Below are 21,015 nucleotides of genomic sequence, written 5' to 3'. Positions count from 1 at the left end.
ACTGCAGTGTTCTCAACAAATTCAATACAGGGAGTGATCATCGACTAGTTAGATGCAGAATAAGGCTTAACACTAGAATGGAAAGAGCGAAACTTAAAAACAATAGAAAAACTGTCATGGTAAAGCTTCTTGATATGGTAAAGCTTCAAGAACATAGATATAAATTCTAGTTAGAGCTGAAGAACCGATTTGATTTGCAACCGATTGTATAACACCACTGAGGATGAACAAGATGTCACCACGATGAATAAAACTTTAACCACTACCATAAAAGAAGTAGCAAAAGAAGTCTCTGGAGAAAAAGAAATCAAACCGGTGAAGAAAATAACTGAAGAACCAAAGAAACTTATGAAAGACCGGAGAGAATTTCAGATTAAGAAGAATGACCCTAAATCAAAAGTGGAATATGCAGAACTTTTGCAAGACAGTACGAAAGCGGATTACAGAAGATGTCAGGAAGTTTAATTGCGATATTGTAAAGAAAGCATTGGAAGATAATAGGAGCTTAAAATCAGCGAAACGAAAACTGTGTGTTGGGAGAAAGGAAATTTTTGCACTAAAAAGAAAAGATGGAAATGAAATCATTAGTATTGTTGAGAAATTTTATAATACTTTATACAAACATGAAGAACAGGATTGGGACAGAGGAAAGGGAGCAGAAAGAAAAGAGAATGAAGCCGAATTTGTACAAGTAGCACCTGTGCTGAAAGAGGAAGTCTACAAGTCTATAAAATGTATGAAAAAAGGCAAATGCCCAGGTGAACATGGGATTTCAATAGACGTTATTAAAGCAGCAGGAGAAGAATTTGCCAGTATGCTAGCTGCCTTGTTTACAAAATGTCTCACAAAATCGGATGTGCCTGAAGATTGGAGTAACGCAATGATGGTTCTTCTTTACAAAAAGGGTGAAAAATAGGATATCAAGAACTATCGACCAATCAGTCTCCTATCAGTAATTTATAAAATCTTCACCAAAGTGCTGACATATAGGCTTGAATCCAAATTGGACGAAGCTCAACCAAAAGAACGGGCAGGATTTCAAAGTGGATTCAGTACAATGGATCACATCCAAACAATCAGGGAACTTATAGAGAGACATAAGGAATACGAATTACCATTGTGTAGGGCCTTCATTGATTTTGAGAAAGCGTTTGACTCTGTTTTCACATCTGCTGTTGTTAAAGCTCTAGATGTAATTGGGGTAGAGAAGATTTACATCAATATCATCAAGAAAATATATGACAAAGCAATTGCAACGATTCGTTTGGATAAAGGAAAAGCAAAAATTAAACTTAATGGAAATTTATTTTAATTCCTAAAAAAGGAATTAAAATAAATGGAGAGTTTCTAACCATTTGCGTTTTGCAGACGACATTGTTGTTATCAGCAGCAATCCAGACGAACTAGAAGAAATGATACAAGAATTGGCGAAGGAAAGTATTCAGGTGGGCTTGAAAATGAATCTGCAAAAGACTAAAGCTATGTTCAACCCGTTAGCGTTACGCATAGTCATCGTGTATTTGCATTCAATGAATTGGTCTGTCTCGCGAATTCCCCAGGGGTTGCTTTTCCATCCACCTCTCTTCTCCCTCTCTCTCGTAACCGAGTGAATGTGCCCCATAGGCAGCATAAACATCAGCGGTCAATGTAACAACCAAGAATGTTGCCCAATGGCTGGTGTGTGCAGCCTAATAATAATTTGCGATTTATTCTCCTGCTCGATTGACGTATTGCGTTGAATTTCCTAACAATAATAACAAATTATCATGGTTGTGTCATGGTAAATATTGGCGGTGGTCGTCCTCCTTCTGCTGGCTAACCTTCAAATGGCGATTCTGTGCCTCGTAAGGATATGCCGAGGTAACAGAAAGAAAGGTAATTATTTCTCTATTTAAAGTTATCTTTTTCCTCGCATTTTTCTTTTCCCTGTCGATCGGATTCCCCACCTCCATTCTAACATCGGAATCGCCTCCCGAAATCAGTGGTTATGGAATCAAAATTTGATTGTATTTACATACAGAATATGTGGGGGTTATTAATAGACCGGGACGACAAATTTGAGGAACGAGTGGTCAAGAAAATCAGAGAAGAGCAGTAAGACAATGACTGCCTAGAGAGCAAAAGATTTGGTCAGTGAGTCACCAAAAAAGTGACCTACAGAGGAAGGTACCAGAGCAGTGAGTGATCAAAAAGAGGGACCTAGAAGGTAAGATACCTGATAAGTGAGTGATACCAAAAGTGTGCTTTACAAATCTCATGTCGCTGTGGCGACTTAAATATTTATAATAGTGCCTATTTTTTTTTTTTTTTTTTGTATGATGATTAAAATAAAATGTGAAGACAACACAAAATTGTCAGAAATTATGCCAGCGTGTCTGCTAGCATGGAAAAGGGTCTTTAAGTTTTGGATAAGTTGAAGAATTTTTAACTGATGTCGTCATGAGGAAAAAATACTGTGCCTATGAAATTTTGCTGGGGCTTAGTTATTTTTTCGATTTGTGAAGCCTTGTTATGGAGTGTAAGCATAGGAGCAACAAAAAGAGTGACGTTTTATTCAGAACAGAGAAACTTTAGGTCACTTTTTTATTCACTCAGAATCAGGGTTGTTTCTTCAGTAGAATATTCTCTGCAAGGACTACTATTATAAATAACTTGCCGCCTGGCAGTCCAGTGGTTAAGGAGCTGACTGTGCAAGTGTGGGTTCGAATCCTGGTTCAGGCATGGATGTCTACTAACACACTAACAAATTCTCTGGACAGAAATCGTAAAGGTCTCTTGGGAATACGTGGTGTGATCACGTTATTGTTAAATATATATATATATTTTTATTCTTGATGAGAATATTCTCCTGTTATTTATAATATAAATATACAGTCGGTTTTTTTTCTTTATTGGAACATTTTTTTGACAACACTCAGCAATCGTCGTTCACATGTTTTGTTTACAAAATTTGAGTTGTGCTTATTTAGGATGGCTCATTCTTCTAAATGCTACTAATAATGCTTTGAAAAAAAAACAAAAAAAACGAAGGAGAGTGACGTCATCCTTGTCTAAGTCGATATCTGGTGGCAACGTCAGCAGTTGTGAGCTTGGCCTGAGTCTGGTTTGGCCGTCCATGTACGGTCCCTTTCAGTGTACACGAGCTCCAAGGAAAGATTGAGAGATTCTGTGCCTCTGTAGTCTAGTGGTCTAGGACGTTCACCCGGAAAGTGAAAGGACGTGGGTTCGATTCCCCGCAGGGGCAGTTGAATTTTCTCTCTTTCCAAAATATATCTTCGCAACAGCCAGTTGTTAAAACCTTCGTATGGTAGCGGAGTGTGACATCATCCTTGTATAAGTCGCCGTCTGGTGGTAGCGTCAGCAGTTGTGAGCTTGGCCTGAGTCTGGTTTGACCGTCCATGTACGGTCCCTTTCAGTGTACACGAGCTCCAAGGAAAGATTGAGAAATTCTGTGCCTCTGTAGTCTAGTGGTCTAGGACGTTCACCCGGGAAGTGAAAGGACGTGGGTTCGATTCCCCGCAGGGGCAGTTGAATTTTCTCTCTTTCCAAAATATATCTTCGCAACAGCCAGTTGTTAAAACCTTCGTTAGGATACACTTTTATGAATTATCTAAATATTTTCCAATAAAAATTCTAGTCAAAATTAAACATTACCAATTATCAAAGGCATATGTGTGAGTTTCCTTTTCGAAAAATATGAAATTATTAATGAATCCACAAATTAGTTCAGCGTGCATATCTTATCCTCCAGAAAAACTCTGATGAAATGACAAAAAGTTTCAAACACGAAAAGCGGTACTTCTGTGTATTTCAACAGCAAAAATTAACAAAATAAAAAAAATTCTCTCTCTGCGTTACCTTTGAGATCTTAAACGAAAGTTTGAAAAATAGCCATCTCCTACCTTCAGTGCCGTCTTAAGGCATGGGCCCACTCGGGCACAGCCCGGGGGCCTCAAGAGAAAAGGGGCCTCACAAAAATGAGATCTGGTTTAAATTTTCAAGAATTTGCCTCGTAGGGCCTCAGAAATATCACTTGGCCCGGGGCCCATGATGCTCTTAAGACGGCCCTGCCTACCTTACTATACTGGATCGAATTAAAATTTTAACAAAACTCTTAATTTCTCCAATGAAGATGCTTCAAAATCGGCTCACACTTAACACCAAGGGGGCAAAATTTCAGAGGATTAATTTAGAATTATCGGCAATACTCTCCGATATCAGGATCGTATTCAAAATCCAATATGTTGAAAACACATAAAATGTGTACAAAAAATGGGTGTGTAGCCTACACGTTTTCCCAAAAGAACAAGGACAACAAACTAATTTTCCTGAAATACAATAATACACATATCTACTATTTGACACAAAATATCACACATGAACATGACATGAATAACTCTCATTACAAAATCTCTATGTTATATGTCAAAAAAGGGGGAAAAGTATCCTATGACTTTTCCACCTTGACACAACTCTGATGGCAGAATCTGAAGAGGACCTGAAGAACATTATATCAAGAGTAAAAACAGAAAGTGAGAAGCTTGGACTCTACATAAATATGAAAAAAACAAAGATCATGACTACAGCAGATATTCAGTTTTCAACTAGATGGCGAAAGTTTTGAGATTGTGGACAGATTTGATTTCCTAGGATCAAGAATTGTATAACAGGGAACTTGCACAGAAGAAATAAAAAGATGAGTAGTTCTAGGTAAAACAGCCATGAGAAAGCTTAATATAATAATGAAAGACAAAGATATATCAATGAAAACCAAAAATTAGAATTATAAATGCATTGGTCTTTATGTATGGACGAACTTTGGTACTGGAGGAGGATGCTGAGAATTCCATGGACAGCTGAAAGGACTAACAAATCGGTTATCAAAGAAGTCAAGGTTGACTATTCTCTAAAAGCAACAATCATTAAACAGAAACTCTCTTACTTTGGCCATGTAATGCGCACAGAAGGCTCACTAGAAAAAATGGTAATGGTTGGAAGAATGGAGGGAACGAGAGGGAGAGGCAGACCAAACACCAGATGAATAGAAGAGGTGTTGCAAAGCACTGGAATGAAGCTAGCACAACTGAGACATGCTGTGAATGACAGACCAGCTTGGAGAGCCATGATCTATAGAGTCACCAAGAGTCAAAATCGACTCGGTTGTTAACAACAACAAAACTACATTCTACTTTATTAGTGGCCCTTAACGCGATAATTTTTAAAAGGTGTTTTACAGCATGGTAAAATTTCAGATAATGAATCAAAGTTATTTTTTAAGGCTTCGTATATATTTGCATGAAACAATGACAATTCGCAGCATTTGTTGTTGTATAATGGATAAATTTCCTCAATGCTAAAATTTCTATAATTAGTTAATATCAAAGAGTTTGTACTATTCACTTCTTTTTATTGCATTTTAAATTTAACTAAAAAATTCTATGAGATCAGAAAAAATTTGGGATATACTTATCTTTCAAAAACCTTGTCTTTCGTAGACCGTATATCGTATTTGGAGCATAGCTGGAAAACTCTACACTCCTCGTCCTTTCAGGTGTAGATAGCCCAATTCTTCGTCCATAGGAAGTGCCAATCATTAGTCTTCTTTGCTGACAGAGACAGTGTAGATCTCTTGCATCCTTGGTGTCAGATGTTCACCAAAATAGATCCTTGTTGCTTCTCCTGGAAATTCAAAATCCTTAGTTGTAGACTGCCTCTTTTTTGCCTTAATTAGTATATGCTCCTTTTGCCTTTGTCTTTTCTGCTTCCGTGACGGTGACTTGCTTTGATGTTGCTTTTGTGTTCACTGTCACTTCCATCTTCTCCACTAGTTTCAAAACAATCTTGTCCATATCCTCTCCTTTTCCTTCAGGAACATTTCGGATGATGAGGTTATTTCTTCGTGCATAGGCGTCCATGTGTTCAAGCCCTATCTTCCAGCATTTGGTTTTGACGCCACATCATTTCGTTCTCCTCCCAAAGTTTCCTATTCTCATCTTGTAATTTGTTGATGGTTAGTTTCAGTTCCTCAAATTTCTCGCTCATGAATTTGACACTTTCTGATAGATCACTCAGTGGCTTCAAGCATTCTAGTTGTCCACTAATGGTATCCAACACAGTCAACTTAGATTCAATTTGGTCGATGGCAGATGGCTTATTCTCCATAACGGAAATCAGCTTATTAAGTTTGGCACAGGTAGGTGCCATTTCTTTGATTGGTGCAAAAGAATGGAGAAGAAAAACATGTGTCTTATCTCGACGAAGTCTCAGTAGAAAATGTAATCTTTTATCTTGACCATATTTTCTGCATTTTTACATGACAATGCCTACAAACATCCTAAAAAGACTTCATTTGCCAAGAAAGCAAAAGTTGGTAAACTTTTGGGGGAAATGCAGGCCAACAACATTATAGAACAGTCAATGAATACATGGTCTTTGCTGATTGCTGGTGAGAAAGAAGGATGGTTTCAGCTGATTCTACTACAAAATATTGAACGGCTTCATTGATAAAGACAATTGACTGTTGCCAAGAATCGACAACACTCTTTCCACACATCTGAGGTTTTCCACCGGAAGAGTGGTTATTGGTAAAATGCAACTGGGCGATCGAGAAAAGGGATTCTCATGACTGGACTAGGACTGTGGCCAGGGTTGTAGAAAACGGGCAAAATAGGGAAAATTGAATTTCCTTTTCCCACAACATGTACATACATGTTTAAACTAACATGTATGTACATCCTTTATGTGTACATCTTAAATTATGCCTAAATATATATTTTTAGTGCATGTTAAACTATGTATTTGATTAATGAAATTGACCATACAATAAGGGAATAATTGTTCACTTACTGCCCGGGCGGGATTTTGGGCAAAATGGGAGGAAAATTAAATTTCCTTTTTCCACAACTTCAAAATATGTAACTTATACATGTATGTACATTAGGGTGGGTTGAAAAAAATTTTTATTTTTAAATTGCTATAGTGCGGAAAATTTACCTCCTTTAATAAGAAGAAAAACAAAAAAAATTTAAAATCAGTGATATCTTCCAGTCGCACATAGTACTTGAAGTTTATGGAAACTGACAAAATTTTAAATTTTTCTTAATTATTTTAATTTTACTTAAAATTCAACAATCAACACACAAAAGTTATGCTTATTTTATGGTACAATAAAGTAAAATTAATTAAAACATCATTATTTCTTCAATGTTTATGGTTGTGCAATGTGTTTGAAAAACGGGAATGACCGAATTTTTGTAAGTTTCATTGTGCAGCTCTTCGCCTGCTTGGTCAGAACAAAATGGCCCAGAACTTACCATGAAGAGGTGTCTGCACGTCGAGTTCCACCTACACTCTATCCAATTAACCATCCAAAGTAAGAGAGTGTGTGTAATTGACATTATATTTAAAGATTATTTACCAAAATTCACACGTTCAAAATCCAGGGTTGGTAAAAAAACGGGTTTTTTTGGTTTAAACCAGTTTTTTTGTTTTAAATAGTATTAACATTAAAAACAATGAAATTTCTGAAAAATCATTCAAACTTCTAATAATTAACTAAAATGAAATGGTTATTAATGTAATTAACACTATTCCCATACTAATTAATCAATATATATTTCTTACATTTTAACAAAAACCAACTTTTGCAATTCAATTATTTTTTGCTTAACTCAATGGATTACTGTGTGTTTGAAAATTCTTTTAATGTTATTATTAATCATATAATATATATAAAGGTTTTTCTCCAGTTACTTTCAGTATACTTAATTAGGAAGCTACACTGCTGGCCACCCAAATTGCAACACCAAGAAAGACAAGAGATATCGCAACAATATTTATTTTGTAGATAACATGTTGACCAAGCATCAAATGATTAAATTTATAGACTTCTGTGAAGTGTGGTTCCTGCCAAAATCAGTAGCCAGAGTAGCCGCCATTGTTGGAGATCACCGCTGCCACACGCCTCGGCATTGATTCAAAGAGACTTTGGATGTGTTCTTGGGGTACAGCAGACCAAGCAGCTTCCACGCGTTGCCAAAGTTGATCTGGTGTGGCAGCTGGGGATGTAATCTGGGTCAATCGTTGAGCGACCATGGACCACATGTTTTCTATCGGTGAAAGTTCCGGAGAGCGAGCTGGCCAGGGAAGCAATTCAATCTGGCAATTGACGAAGAACCTTTGGACAATGCGTGCCACGTGTGGTCGCGCATTATCCTGTTGAAATATGGCTGTGGGCAAGCCCTGAAGGTAAGGAAGGACAACTATCTCCAACACCTCGGAGATGTAGCGCTGGCTTTTTAAAGTACCGGCAATGCATACTAGAGGAGTGCGAGAGTGATATCCAATACCGCCCCATACCATAATACCCGGTGCAGGACCAGTGTGGCGGTGCATAACGCAGCTGTTCAGCATCCTCTCTCCACGGTGTCTCCAGACTCGAATCCGACCATCATGGTGTTGCAGACAGAAGCGTGACTCGTCAGTAAAGACAATTTCATTCCATTGTGCCGTCCACATCCTTCTTTCATCGCACCATTGGCGGCGGAGACGTCTGTGGTTCTGCGTCAAGGGTAGACGAAGCAATGGACGTCTTGCGGACAGACCACTCTGCTGTAAACGGCGTCGAATGGTACGCCAGACACTGGATGATGCGGTACAGACTGAATGTGCTGTGCTATGGTTTGTGATGTGGCTGAGCGATCCGTCACTGCCGTACGCACAATACGCCTGTCATCACGTGAAGTGGTGCACTGAGGTGGATGCGATCGAACACGTCGGTCCGTCGTACCCTCCTGCATCCAACGATCACATATCCGCATTACAGTTGTTTGGTTTCGTCCAACACGACTACCGATTTCCCTGAAAGATAATCCACAATCTCGGTAGGCCACTATCCTTCCTCTGTCGAACTCGGATACTTGATCAAAAGATGATCGCTGTTTTCTACGAGGCATAATTGATCGTTTTTTTGAAAAAACCACACGAAAAACACAATTGCCGTACTTCAAATCGTCGAAATCTCCAAGCCTTAAATAGCGCTTTGAAGTGGTGCCACAGGCTCGCGGGATGTGCGTCTGCGCTGAAATTCTAATCATTTGCATATCTCACCTCCGCTAATGCATGTTGTAAATTTCATATTATTTGCATGCTTCCTTCAGGGTGTTGCATTTACGGTGGCCAGCAGTGTATTTTGCAAAAAGTAATAAAAATTAGGTGAATATAATGTATTTAATGAAGCATAAATAATGCAGATTAATTAGCAATGATTTACGATATACAGGGTGATTATAACTAAGGTTCTGATATCAAAACACTGTAAAAAAAGAACGATTGTCAGAATGACTTGAAAATTGACATGAATATTCCTGAAAAAATGCAATTTTATTTGGTAAAGGAGAAAAAATACTTAAAAATGTAAAATTAATGATATCATCCAACATGTGGGAAATTTGCTCGCAGAATGGAAACGGTAGCCAGTCATGGCAGAATGATACAGCATTTCACGATTTCATAATTCATGGAAACATCACAAAAAACGAAGTAATTGAACAAATAACTACAACTTATTTAAAAAATGTTAAATATGTTGTCCACCGTGTGCTCTGGCTATTAGGTTGAAAGCACAAACATTCTTGTTCAACAACAGAATCAGAGTATGCCATGGTCATAATGTGGATGTGCTTGCAATTCAGCTTTATTAAACCAAACGCGCGCCCTTCCCCATCCCGTTAATATTCCTGAGAAACTTCTAACATATAGGGAATGTGCTGAAGATTGCAATTCACCAAAGTTTGCAATCTGACCCACTGTTTATAACATTTTGAGGTACCCCCACAGAACAAATAACTACAACTTACTTAAGAAATGTTAAATGCGTTGTCCAACCTGAGGTTGAAAGCACAAAAATTGTTGTTCAACAACAAAATCGGAGTATGCCATGGTCATGATGTAGATGTGCTTGCAATTCAGCTTTATTAAACCAAACGCTCCCCCCCCCCACCCGTTAATATTCCTGAGGAACTTCTAACATATAGGGAATGTGCTGGAGATTGCAATTCACCAAAGTTTGCAATCTGACCACTGTTTATAACATTTTGAGCTACACCCATAGCCAGAAGTTGCAAGGGTTAGGTGCATCCTGTCAAAATTGGTCTTCAGCAGCTGCTTTGCTGGTATTGCAATGTGCATCTTGATAGAAGTTCTATCCACACACTGATGCTATGGAAGTGCTGAAATGATGTGGTTGCACAAAATATTATACTGCTGGCCATGTACAGCATCATCTACTTGCACATTTTGTCATTTTTTTCCTTTTGCAAAAGAAGCTTTCATTACTTCAGGAGTATCCATGTAAATTTTCAAGTCATTCTGATCAGTACTTATTGTATAGTTTTGGAATCAAAACTTAAATTATAATCACCCTGTATATAGCTGATTATTTTTCATAAATCTGTTACAACTATACAGTAGAACCTTGATTAACTGGGCTTAACAGTGTGAAAGTATGAAAAAAAACAACTATTGAATATTAAGACTGGGAGATATACAGTAGATGTGCTACTTTTTATGGGAATGAAAATGTATGTGAGGTAATGTAACTACTAGTACACTGGTCTTTGTCCTTTAAGGACAGCTGATGTCTTTATTGGATTATAGGACCACCTGCCCCTACCTAGCATGATGGTGTCACTACTGTTGCTGCTTCTTTGTGAAGGGAAAAAGAAACCCTGTTAGATAATACACCACTACATTTAGATGTGTGATGCAATCCTTATTCATGAATTTGCTAAAGATAGAGCATCAGAATGTAGCCAAAGGGAAAATGTGGTAAAAATGAAACATTTTGGCTAATAATGAACCAATATGATATTTTTCAAGGAAAAAAATTATATTTAGGCAACTTTTATTTGATTTTTTGAAAAAAAACCACTTGGTTAAAACCAACGTGATTTAAACCAAACAACCCTGTCAAAATCTGACGATTAGGAGAAATCATGCGTAACTGATCTTGATAATAGTGTAGATCTGATGTAGCCATCTCTAGCTTCATGTCTATATACTTTAGTTGAGGCCCCTCTCTAACAAGTTTTATATATCTCTGGACTGTCTGAGTGTGACAGGGAAACTTTTTGATGGCTCTGATGTTAGTGTCGGAATTGTGTATAATATCATCATTACATACTTCCCGTAGCATTGGGGGGGGGGGGGATACAACAGGCCAGTATTCCAGTAAATAATCAAGGTAATCGGTAGCTTTAAATTTAATCTTAGGCAGTGGCGTAGCCAGTGGGGGAGCAGAGGGAGCGATTTCTCCCCCAATCGAAATTTTGCCTACATTGGTGCCTATTTTTGTAAATGATTTTGATCTTTAAAAAAAATTCAAATAAGTATGTTTTGACTTTTTTATTTTCTAACTTCATTGACTAAAATGTTGAATAAGGGAAAAAAAATCAGCATTTATATTTGCGCCTCTTGCAGTTTCACAGTGATTGGGTTTGTACCAATCCTTAAGAGAAGAAGGAAAAAAAAAGAAAGTGGAGGTTTTCATTATATTATTTTTGACAATTGCTCTCAAGCTCTTCATCTGGAAGCATGTTCAGATCAGCCTCTGTTCCCTCAACTTTATTAAAGAGCATAATCTTGCCCGCTTCTAGCTGTAACTTTATTCTCTTGCTATTGGTCGTTCTCGGTAGAGCTGCTAGATATACCTTTCATAGGTATGAGAATATGGCGTTCACGAAATTCGAATTCTCATTCTGTTCTGAAGAGCTACCAAGAGCATTGACTAAGGCGCCTTTTGAAGAAATTAGGCACGGGAACCTATTGTGGACAGACCACTGAACCTATGAAGTGATGGCTAGGATTCAAGCTTCACAAAGTATCGCCTTTTCTTTGGGCGCCTTAGGTAGAGTTTGAACTGCTAGAAATACCACTTTGTGTATGGAGGACTTAGCTAGATTCATAGTGCCTAGAAATGCCACGTTTCTGCAGGTGTCTTGGCAAGAGCTACTAGCTGGTGTATAGGGCAGTGTGAAACACTAGGAAAAGGTGGAAAACAGCTATAGGCTTTTGAGCTCTAAAAATCCAAGATTTTGGGGCACAAAAAAGGGTTCTGGAAGAGTTTCCTAAAAATGGGTAAATAAAAACCTATAATCTTTAGTCAATAGCGCTCTGATATGCAAAGAATGGGAGAGGAAATTATAGTTTTCTATATTTGTACGATAATATATTGTACTATATATTATACTGTGATAGAGTGCATAGTTTTATGTCAAAATGTGACTTTTTCAGAAACATTGTCTTTTTTCATGGTGTAATTTCTCTTTTCTATGAATCACTGTTTGCTTCATCATTATGCATATACAGCAGCATGCCGAATCGAAGAAACTATTCCCTGGAAAAAGTTATGGCCGGTGTGTTTGTTAACATGGCATGTATATCTCCCCTCCAATTAATTTGTTAAACTGCTCTGGGGGCCCGCGGGCAAGCATTGATTAAAGTAATGGGGCACCACAGATGAAAAGAGTTTGAAAACCCCTGCGCTAGTCTGTACCATTCATTACAATACATACTGTATTTCCATTCTTCTCTGATTTGTTATAAAATACATGGCATGAATTTATTTCACTAGAAATAAATATACATATACTATGCACAATGCCTTTTTAAGTTTTTCAACTTCGAGCAGAACTCCCCTTTAAATAGTATCTCCAAAGGAAGCTGGTAGATAATAAAACATAAAAAATATTTCAATCAATTCATACACCTGCCATTTTCATTTCGATTCAGAAGATGAGCAGTGGCATTACAAACACGCCTCAGAGATACTTAAATAGATTACAGACACATACGACAATTTCTGGTACGCACTAATTCGTTTGAAGCAGTTCCTAACGTTTTTGGATTCAGGCCACCCTATGCTTGGACGTCTGCAATTTAGTAGTATGTGATAACCACTGCGATCGTGTGGGCATCATGATGGATTCATCCAGGTTTGATCCCCGCTACTGGTACAGTGGCGGTTGACTGAAGCGAGTCTTTTTTTTTTTCAATTTCTAGGTATGACTGCTAACTGATCTTTGGTTTGGAAAGCCTTCCCGCAGAGAGCAGGCAGGCTCTCACCCTGGTATTTGCATAACACGAAACTTCAGACATCTGTCAGTTTTACTTCTAATATGGAAGATGACAAACCTCTCGAACTGAAACCATGCATAACTATGACATCATATATACGTTATGGTCACGCATAATATAAGAACTTTCCGCCATGCATTAATTTGTTAGAAATTCGGTAAGAGAAATGTCTTTCTACGATTGAGTAGAAGTAGTGTACATGTGATACGTGCTTACGATAAGAGCAGGGCCGGGCTTGGGAATTTCGCGGCCCGGTGCAGAAAAATTTTTGCGCCCCCCCCCCCTCTAAAGCATTTTTGTGGAGTCGCTCCCCAACTTCTCGAGTTACGAACATAAATTGTATAGGGGAAAGAGTTGATTAAAAAAAATTAATTACCCTTATTTTTTTATCATTTCATTAACGCGTTGATAGTTGAGATCTCAATCAATAGAGCCCAGAAGTTTAGGCACTAAAAATGATCAAAATAGGCACTTAAAAAGGCATTTACTATTTATGGAAAGAAGGAAAAATAACTAAAAACTTAGGTATTAAGGGTCCAAAAACTAGCTTAAAAATTGGTTGTACTCAATCCGTCTATTGTTTTAATTAGAGTTAATAATAACTGCATTATATTATCCGAGTGAAATTGATTGCAGGCCCATAATACAGGGCCATAACTTGGGGGGGGGGGCAACTGCCCTGGGTGGAAAAATTTAGGGGGGGGCGGCAATTTTAGGTGGAATAAAGAACACTGTTATAAAATTATCAAATTTCAAAGTTGTGGGAGTGGCAAAAATCCTAGTTATGGCCTTGCATAATAAAGTATTTGATGCCTCTCAGGTAAATTTCAGGGCCATCATTAACAGACACAGAGTTCGAAAAGAAAAGGATTTGTGGGGCTTCTTCGAGTTGCGAATAATTCTCGTTTGTTTGTTGTATTATTTGGAATAATTACTATCGTTTCTACAGTAGAAACGTAGGTTCCTTGTTCTATTGTTGTAAAAAATTAAAAAATTTTTTTATATCCCCACATATGCGGGATTCCTCCAAGCACGGGGGTCCTGTGTGAAACATCTATCGCACACCTCTGAGGGCTACTCTGGTCAATTTAATCGAATACCAAAAAATATGCAAAATAAATAGCCATGGTTGTTTGCAGTGCATGCATGGTGCACAACATGGGCCCCACAGCTCTGTCTTCTCCTAGTTCGCCTTGGGTGAGTCATGACGTCAACTGATGACCTCTTGGAACGATCATCTGTAGCTCAATGTAGTCCAATGCCTTAGTGGGACATCTAATGTAAAACATTGCACAGAAGCAAAAACTTCTAATTTTCCTCTGCTTTTGTAGCATAGGGCTTCTTCTTACCAGGCAGGGACCTGGCTCTGTCCCGCTAGGGATATTAGCCATTTACTCGGCTGAGTTGGTCCGTGCTGGAGAGTGCTGAAGGTGTCCGACCGGGAAGCCCTCGAGATACATTTGAAGGCCACCCGGTTCGGCACATCCAGCCCTCGTTCTTCTTTTTATCCATGATGAGGGCACTATCCAGTCCCCTCCCATCAAGCAGCTTAGCATTAGTGGTGTCCCTGTGGGCCACTCGTTCCGACCTGATTTGATGCAATTCTGCCATCTGGCTCCTTACCAAGCTGTGGCTCCCGATGTTGCACATGTGCACCACCCAGCGAAGCCCTACCTCTCCAGAATTTCTTCATCATCAAATATCATATTTAACAATTATTTACAAAAATTTCAGAAACTGCTTCGCAAGCATTCGCCTCCTCGGGGCGCAGTGTTCCCTGTGTATAGTTCATCTTCTGCCTCATGCCATTGTGCCACTTCGGGGGCAGATGATGTTGTCGGTACTTGTCGTTTGCTTTCGTATCTAAGCTGAAAGTTGAAAACGTATCTTCGGATGTGTTGGAGGGTGGTTCACTGCCGATGTTGAGCGTCCTTTTATCACTTTATTCCTCCACCTCGTCTGAGTCTTCCTCTGAAGAAGCAGCCATCGAGGGTTTTCTGTTACTTTGTGGACGAGCTTCTATAGGCATGTAATCGTTTTGGTTATGTTCAAGAAGGCGAATAAGTTTACCAATTTTCTCCGTGCGGTCTGCCCTTTTCAGAAAACTTCCGCTCTCCATAAAGGTATGTTTTCTTCTGAAGGCGCACCAAAATGTAACTCCTTTGTGAGGAGGCATTTTGTGGAGTAGTGCATGGGGGTGCCTCTTTCCCCGCACTTGCAGCTGTCGGTTGATCGAATATGAAATCTTTTGAGGTAGGCGGGAAAGGGCCCGTGCTCTGTAAGGTACAGGGTCATTCCCCTTGACCAGCCATTGTCACCAATCTTGACCTTCGGAAGGATATCAGAATAGATCTTTCTTCCTGTTTTGGTTTCCCACTGTTGTTGCCATTTTCGAAGCATGGTTTGCTTAAACTTGTTTTTACCCATGCTCTGGGGAACGGGAGGTGGTGATCCACGGTTTCCTTCTTGGTGGCCTGTTTAGCCAGTGTGTCTGCCTCCTCGTTTCCCCAGTTGCCTTCATGCGCCTTGACCCAGGAGAGCGAGATGTTTGGGCTATTAACAAGAATTCCTCTGATAATTCTGGCTGCTTCCGTTTTGGATAGCGGGTCATCAATCGATTGAAGTGATGAGAGAGAGTCCGTTATTATTCTGACTGGTCGATTCATCACTTGGGCCTTTTTGACTGCCTCCAGAATAGCATACATCTCTGCTTGGAAGACAGAGGTCTCGTTATTTAGTTTATGGGCCCATTTATGTGTAATTTTCTTTTTTTCGATGATGACGAGAGCTGCCGCCGTGGCCTCATCCATTCTAGACCCGTCTGTGTAAATCTCTGTCTCTGTTGTTGGTTGCTCCTGTTTCAGACAGATTTGCCCCTGCTTGGTGCTGGTGGCTGGGTGGGCCGACCATCCTGTAGCCTTTCGGTCTATTTGTGATATTGTGTATCCCGCTGCTTCTCTCCAGTCTGGCGGGTCTTTTAAGCCTGGTCAGCAGTCCCATCTTGGCTTCAAACTCTGTCCAGAGACTTAGTGGAGGGAGACCCGTGATCGTCTGAAGGGCGTTGGTCGATGTCGTCGAATATGCTTTCGTGATGTATAGCAAGAAGCCCCTTTGCGCAGAATCCAGCTTCTTTTTAGCTTGTTAGGACAGTTTTTTCCCCCAGACTGGTGCCGCGTATGTGAGAATTCTTTGGATGACTGTGATGTATAATATTCGCCGCATTCTGCTGTTTATTCCCCAGTTGCTGCCCGCACAGCTGAGTAGAGTGGGGAGAATTCTATTGGCCTTGTCTCCTTGTTGCTGAATGTGGTCCGCAAACGACATCTTTCCATCAATGTGTACTTCGAGGTATTTAAGTACCTTGGTTCTCTTTATTAGTGAGCCATTCATTCGGAGCGATATGGGGTTTTTCGAGGAGATCCATAAAAATTTGGATTTTTCCATTGCCACCTCTAATCCATGCAGGGGCATAGCCAGAAATTTCATTCGGGGGGGGGGACCAAAGTGACAGAACAATGGATGTGGCCATCTTTTTCCCTTTTTTCGGCCATTTTCTCACATCCCCCCTCGCTACGCCCTTGAATCCATGTGCCTCCATCCAGTTATGTATTGTGTCGAGGACCCCCATAGCCCTTTTCTTTGTCTTTTCTTTGGTATGATCCGATACCAACACTGCAATATCATCAGCGAACGCTTGTATTCTGGTGTTGTTTGGCCACTTTGTTTTAAGTAGGCTGTCTATGACTGCGTTCCAAAGTGTTGGCCCGAAGCAAGAGCCTTGCGGGCAGCCCTTGGAAAGGTCGTGAGTGGCTAGTCCGTCGTGCGTCTGTATCGCAACTTTTCTTCCTTTCAACGTGTTGCATGCAATTTTGAAGAGTTGGTTTGAGATTGGCATTTGAGTTTCTCTATGATTGTACTATGTTTGATCGAATTGAACGCGTCTTTGATATCTAATGAGATAAGCACTGTGTCGAGCATAGCATTTTTTCGTTTGCCGATTTCTTCTTTTATTTCAAGCAATGCGTGCTCAGTTGAGCGTCCCTGGCGAAATCCAAATTGTTTGTCGCTCCACCAGTTCTCTTTCTCAGTGTGGTATATGATACGTTGGGTTATGATCTTCTCCAGCGTTTTTTTGATAGTTGGAAGAAGATGTATTGCACGGAATGAGTGTATGTCCCTTGGATCCTTATCTTTGAAACACACCGTCTAACACCCATTGCACCCACAAGAGTGGGACTGACAGGGCTCCAGCTGGGAAGCCGAGACGATTCTTACCACTTTTTTGTTTTTTTACGCAATAAATTCACTACTTTAAGGTCTGTGAAACATCTGACAAGGAGGCCCGCCAAATATCCCAGCCTGGGGACGCTGCTGCAGGATGTGGGGGCCATATGCTAACACCACACCATCCGGTCAAAGTAAAGTTAACTCATGCAACACCAAGTTCCCTATCTCTCAGATCACTTTGGCTAGTTATAGTGGAGTGAATAGGTTAAGCGGGGTGTAGCATAGGGGTGGAGGATGAGGCGTGCGCGCATAGTATAGAAGACGACGATATAGAAAATGGCTGGGGGGGGGGGAATACACGAAATGTAATAGTGTGATGATGATGACCCCTACACAGAAGAGGGAAGAAAAAAAAGAACGGACCAATCAGCAGATCGAGGTGAAAACAAACATGTTTTTAGACTCCCGCACCTCTTTGAGTAGCCTCTTTCTATTCTTTGTCTCCCTCCTCGAATTTGTGCGGTGTACAACAGTTTTCGTTGCTAGTCGCTATTATGCCACTCCAGTACCTCGTGGTTGCCTCATTATGTGTTTGTTCCTCCATCGCGTGTAAATGGAGCTGAAACGGAGGTGTTTCAGAATACTTTCGGATGAAAATTAATACCAAGAATTGGAAAAAAATTAAAAAAACATTTCTTTTGTTCTCAATGTTCAAAATACCCAAACTTTACATATTATGGCCTCTGAAATGCACCAATAAACTTAAAACTATGGTAAAATTTATGGCAGAAAAAAAATCCAAAAAGGCATCTTTATAGGAAAGCTTGAAAATAGGCAAAAAAAGCATTTAAGGCATTTTTGAACATCCGGGCTCTAGTAATCGAACACAACCCATTGAGAGGGGTTGTGTTCGATTCACAACCCATTTCTGACGTACTTTTAAAGCGTTTCATCATATTTATCAAATAAATGTTGCGATTCGATACAAAGCCGTAGCAGCCCGCCCCCCCCCCGGAATGTGAGAAGATGACTGAAAAAAGGGAAAAGGATGGCCAAGTATATTGTTCTATCACTTTGGTCCCTCCTCCGAACAAAATTTCCAGCTACAGAGCTACATTTTTTGAACCTTTAATTGCTGTTTTTGTTTAATTAATGTAAATTAACAGAAGTAAAGAGATCAAGTACTGGAATTCATACAAATAAAGAAAAACATTTTTAAACACATTAGAACTGGATTTGAAAATGTAGGTTAATGTAAAATTACTGCAGTATATTCTGCTTATAACGTACCCACTGCGAAAGTTTTCTCGCTTAGTACGATTTATTTTCGTAATCCTAACTTTTATTAACACTTATTGAAATTTCCCATTTAAAGCGTTTTCTTTCCTTCAACGTTTTTCATGATGATTTTTTGGAAAACGTTGTAAGTGGGATTCACTGTATATGAGCTCTTCAATGGTATTACTTGTTTAAAAACAAGAGTTTCTTGCCGCAAATAAAATTAAAGATTGCAATCTCAATATTTGAATATTCAAATTCGAAATTCAAAAAGACGCTCTGGTATAGGCTTTCGAATATTAACAACACTAGTTAAGAACAGCCTAAACTCATGGGTGGAGATATGGAGGGGGGGGCATGGTAGGGTAATGCTCCCCTCTAGTGCCAATGACGGAGCCGACTGATCTAATGCAATTCTCATCCAAAGACCACTCGGACGCAGCAAATACAAAGGCGAACTCTTCGGACGACCAGACGTAAACATCACTCTTCCACGACTCATTCGTGTGAACTCTGACCACGAGGTCCTGATGACGGCTCTCCATTGAAGAGCCGAAACGCGTCGACCATTTGACCAATTGAATTTATTTGTCTTAAAAACGTGGCAATTTTTGTATAAATTAAAACCAGGCAAAGTTACTCATTTTTTGTGATAATAATGTATATGCATATATATAAATTGGTGTCATCATCATGCCCCCCCCCTCTCGCCGTTAATGTCCATCTCCGCCTATGCCTAAACCTCAGATAAAAATTATTCAACAGTAGGCAAACACATTGTCTTATCAGAAAATGAACTACCGGGACTGTAAGCAACGTAGCCTACATCCTAAATTTTCAGACCTTTGTGCTCTTAAATGTTTCTATGCATGGACTCTCTATTAATGAAACAAAATATCTCTTTTGTTGGTACTGTACTAGGTGAATAATTAGACTGAGAGAAAAAATTAGGGAAAAATCTTACTTTTTTTTTTCTGAAGTTCAGTAGTAAAAATTGTCAAAATATAGAATTTATATATTGTATATCCATTTTTCAGAATAATTTAGATGGGGTGTTTATGGCTGGAAACTGCTAAAAAGTTCTCAAGCCTCCTTAGGGAAACATCGTGACATGACAGTTCATAGGTCCGGAGGAAGGCATGAAATTAACACTCCGGAAGAGTGTCGAATTGCCTCGCTAAGGGGCAGTCATCATCTAGAGCTGTTCATGCTACAGACCAGATGGTAACTCCAATGAGAGGGAGGTTTTCAAGGGGAAAAATTACTAGATTTCTTTTGTGGTGCCCCTTTTCGTTTGATGCCCTAAGCATGTTTGTTTGTTATTCTTTTATGGCAGAAAGAAAGGCCATACTTTTTTCAGGGGTAAAGAATGTGACCCGCATCTGCATACTCTTTTCCCCCTTTAAAATAAGCTAACGCCATACCTAATAACACTAAAAATGATATTATCGTCCTTTCACAATCAATAGTAGTTTAATGGGAAAAAAATTAAATTTTAATCAAAAATTTCCAAAACATCTGCTGAAAACGGAAAAAGTTTCGTTTGGAAAAATTGTGGCCCTTGAAATTTGGCGGCCTGGTGCGACCGCACCTTTCGCACCCTCTTTAGTCCGGCCCTGGATAAGAGTGTAACATGATAAAAGTGATTAAATGGAAGCATGAAGATTTCTCTGTACTTTCATATCTTGGAATAATTTTAGAGAGAGAGAAAATATATATTATTTCCTTTTTTATTTTATTCTCCTATCATTTTTTATATTTTAATCTAAATTTTCTTTCAAACTACCTGTTAGGGTGACTTCCCAGTTGTTTTTAGTGTTTGCATTTGTATAAATACACAAAACATAAAATGGAATTTAAATTTTTTTTTAATTAATTAAAAAATTAAAATACATTAATCAATTGAAAGGTAATTAATTTAATTTGAAAAATAACATCAACTGAAAACAAAATAAATTTGTTTTTTTTAAATTGGGAAATCTCTTTCCACTAATGCATAATTTTAAGTTTGCGCCTTAAGCACGGACAAAAAAATAGCGCCTTTCACAATTTTGCTCCCCCATGGACCAAAACCTGGCTACGCCACTGATCTTAGGTAGCATGAAGTGTCTGAAATGAATAAAACAAACCAAGCACAACCAGGCTCTGTCACATTAGCAATGTGTGCCCAGAAGAGCGCAGTCGTGCTGGAAAAAACTCCAGTCAGTATAGTCCAGCCGGTTAATCAAGAGATCAGGAGAAAATATAAGTGAGAAAATTGAAAATGTAACAGACAGAAAATGATAACAATTAATCTAGGCCAGCGGTTCTCAACCTTTTTTGACTCGTGGAGCCCTTTTCAGTATATAATTTCTATGGCGGAGCCCTGTTTGAAAA

At 39.1% G+C, this 21,015-nt stretch overlaps 1 protein-coding gene and 2 non-coding genes across 5 annotated transcripts in view; all 3 read left to right on the top strand.

Moving 5' to 3' along the window:
* sturkopf (lipid droplet associated hydrolase sturkopf) overlaps positions 1-21,015 on the top strand; it is a 134,535-nt gene that overhangs the window by 68,947 nt on the left and 44,573 nt on the right. The window lies entirely within an intron of this gene.
* Positions 3,171-3,244, top strand: TRNAS-GGA (transfer RNA serine (anticodon GGA)). The gene has a single exon. It is a non-coding gene; the product is annotated as a tRNA-Ser (tRNA).
* TRNAP-GGG (transfer RNA proline (anticodon GGG)) lies at positions 3,454-3,527 on the top strand. Its single transcript has one exon. It is a non-coding gene; the product is annotated as a tRNA-Pro (tRNA).

The sequence above is a fragment of the Pholcus phalangioides genome, unplaced genomic scaffold (assembly GCF_987345545.1).
Source record: "Pholcus phalangioides strain wild (caught in Gottingen) unplaced genomic scaffold, Ppha-v1.0 ptg000009l_1, whole genome shotgun sequence".
NCBI classification, from domain to species: domain Eukaryota; kingdom Metazoa; phylum Arthropoda; class Arachnida; order Araneae; family Pholcidae; genus Pholcus; species Pholcus phalangioides.
This window is presented reverse-complemented; position numbering and strand designations above follow the sequence as displayed.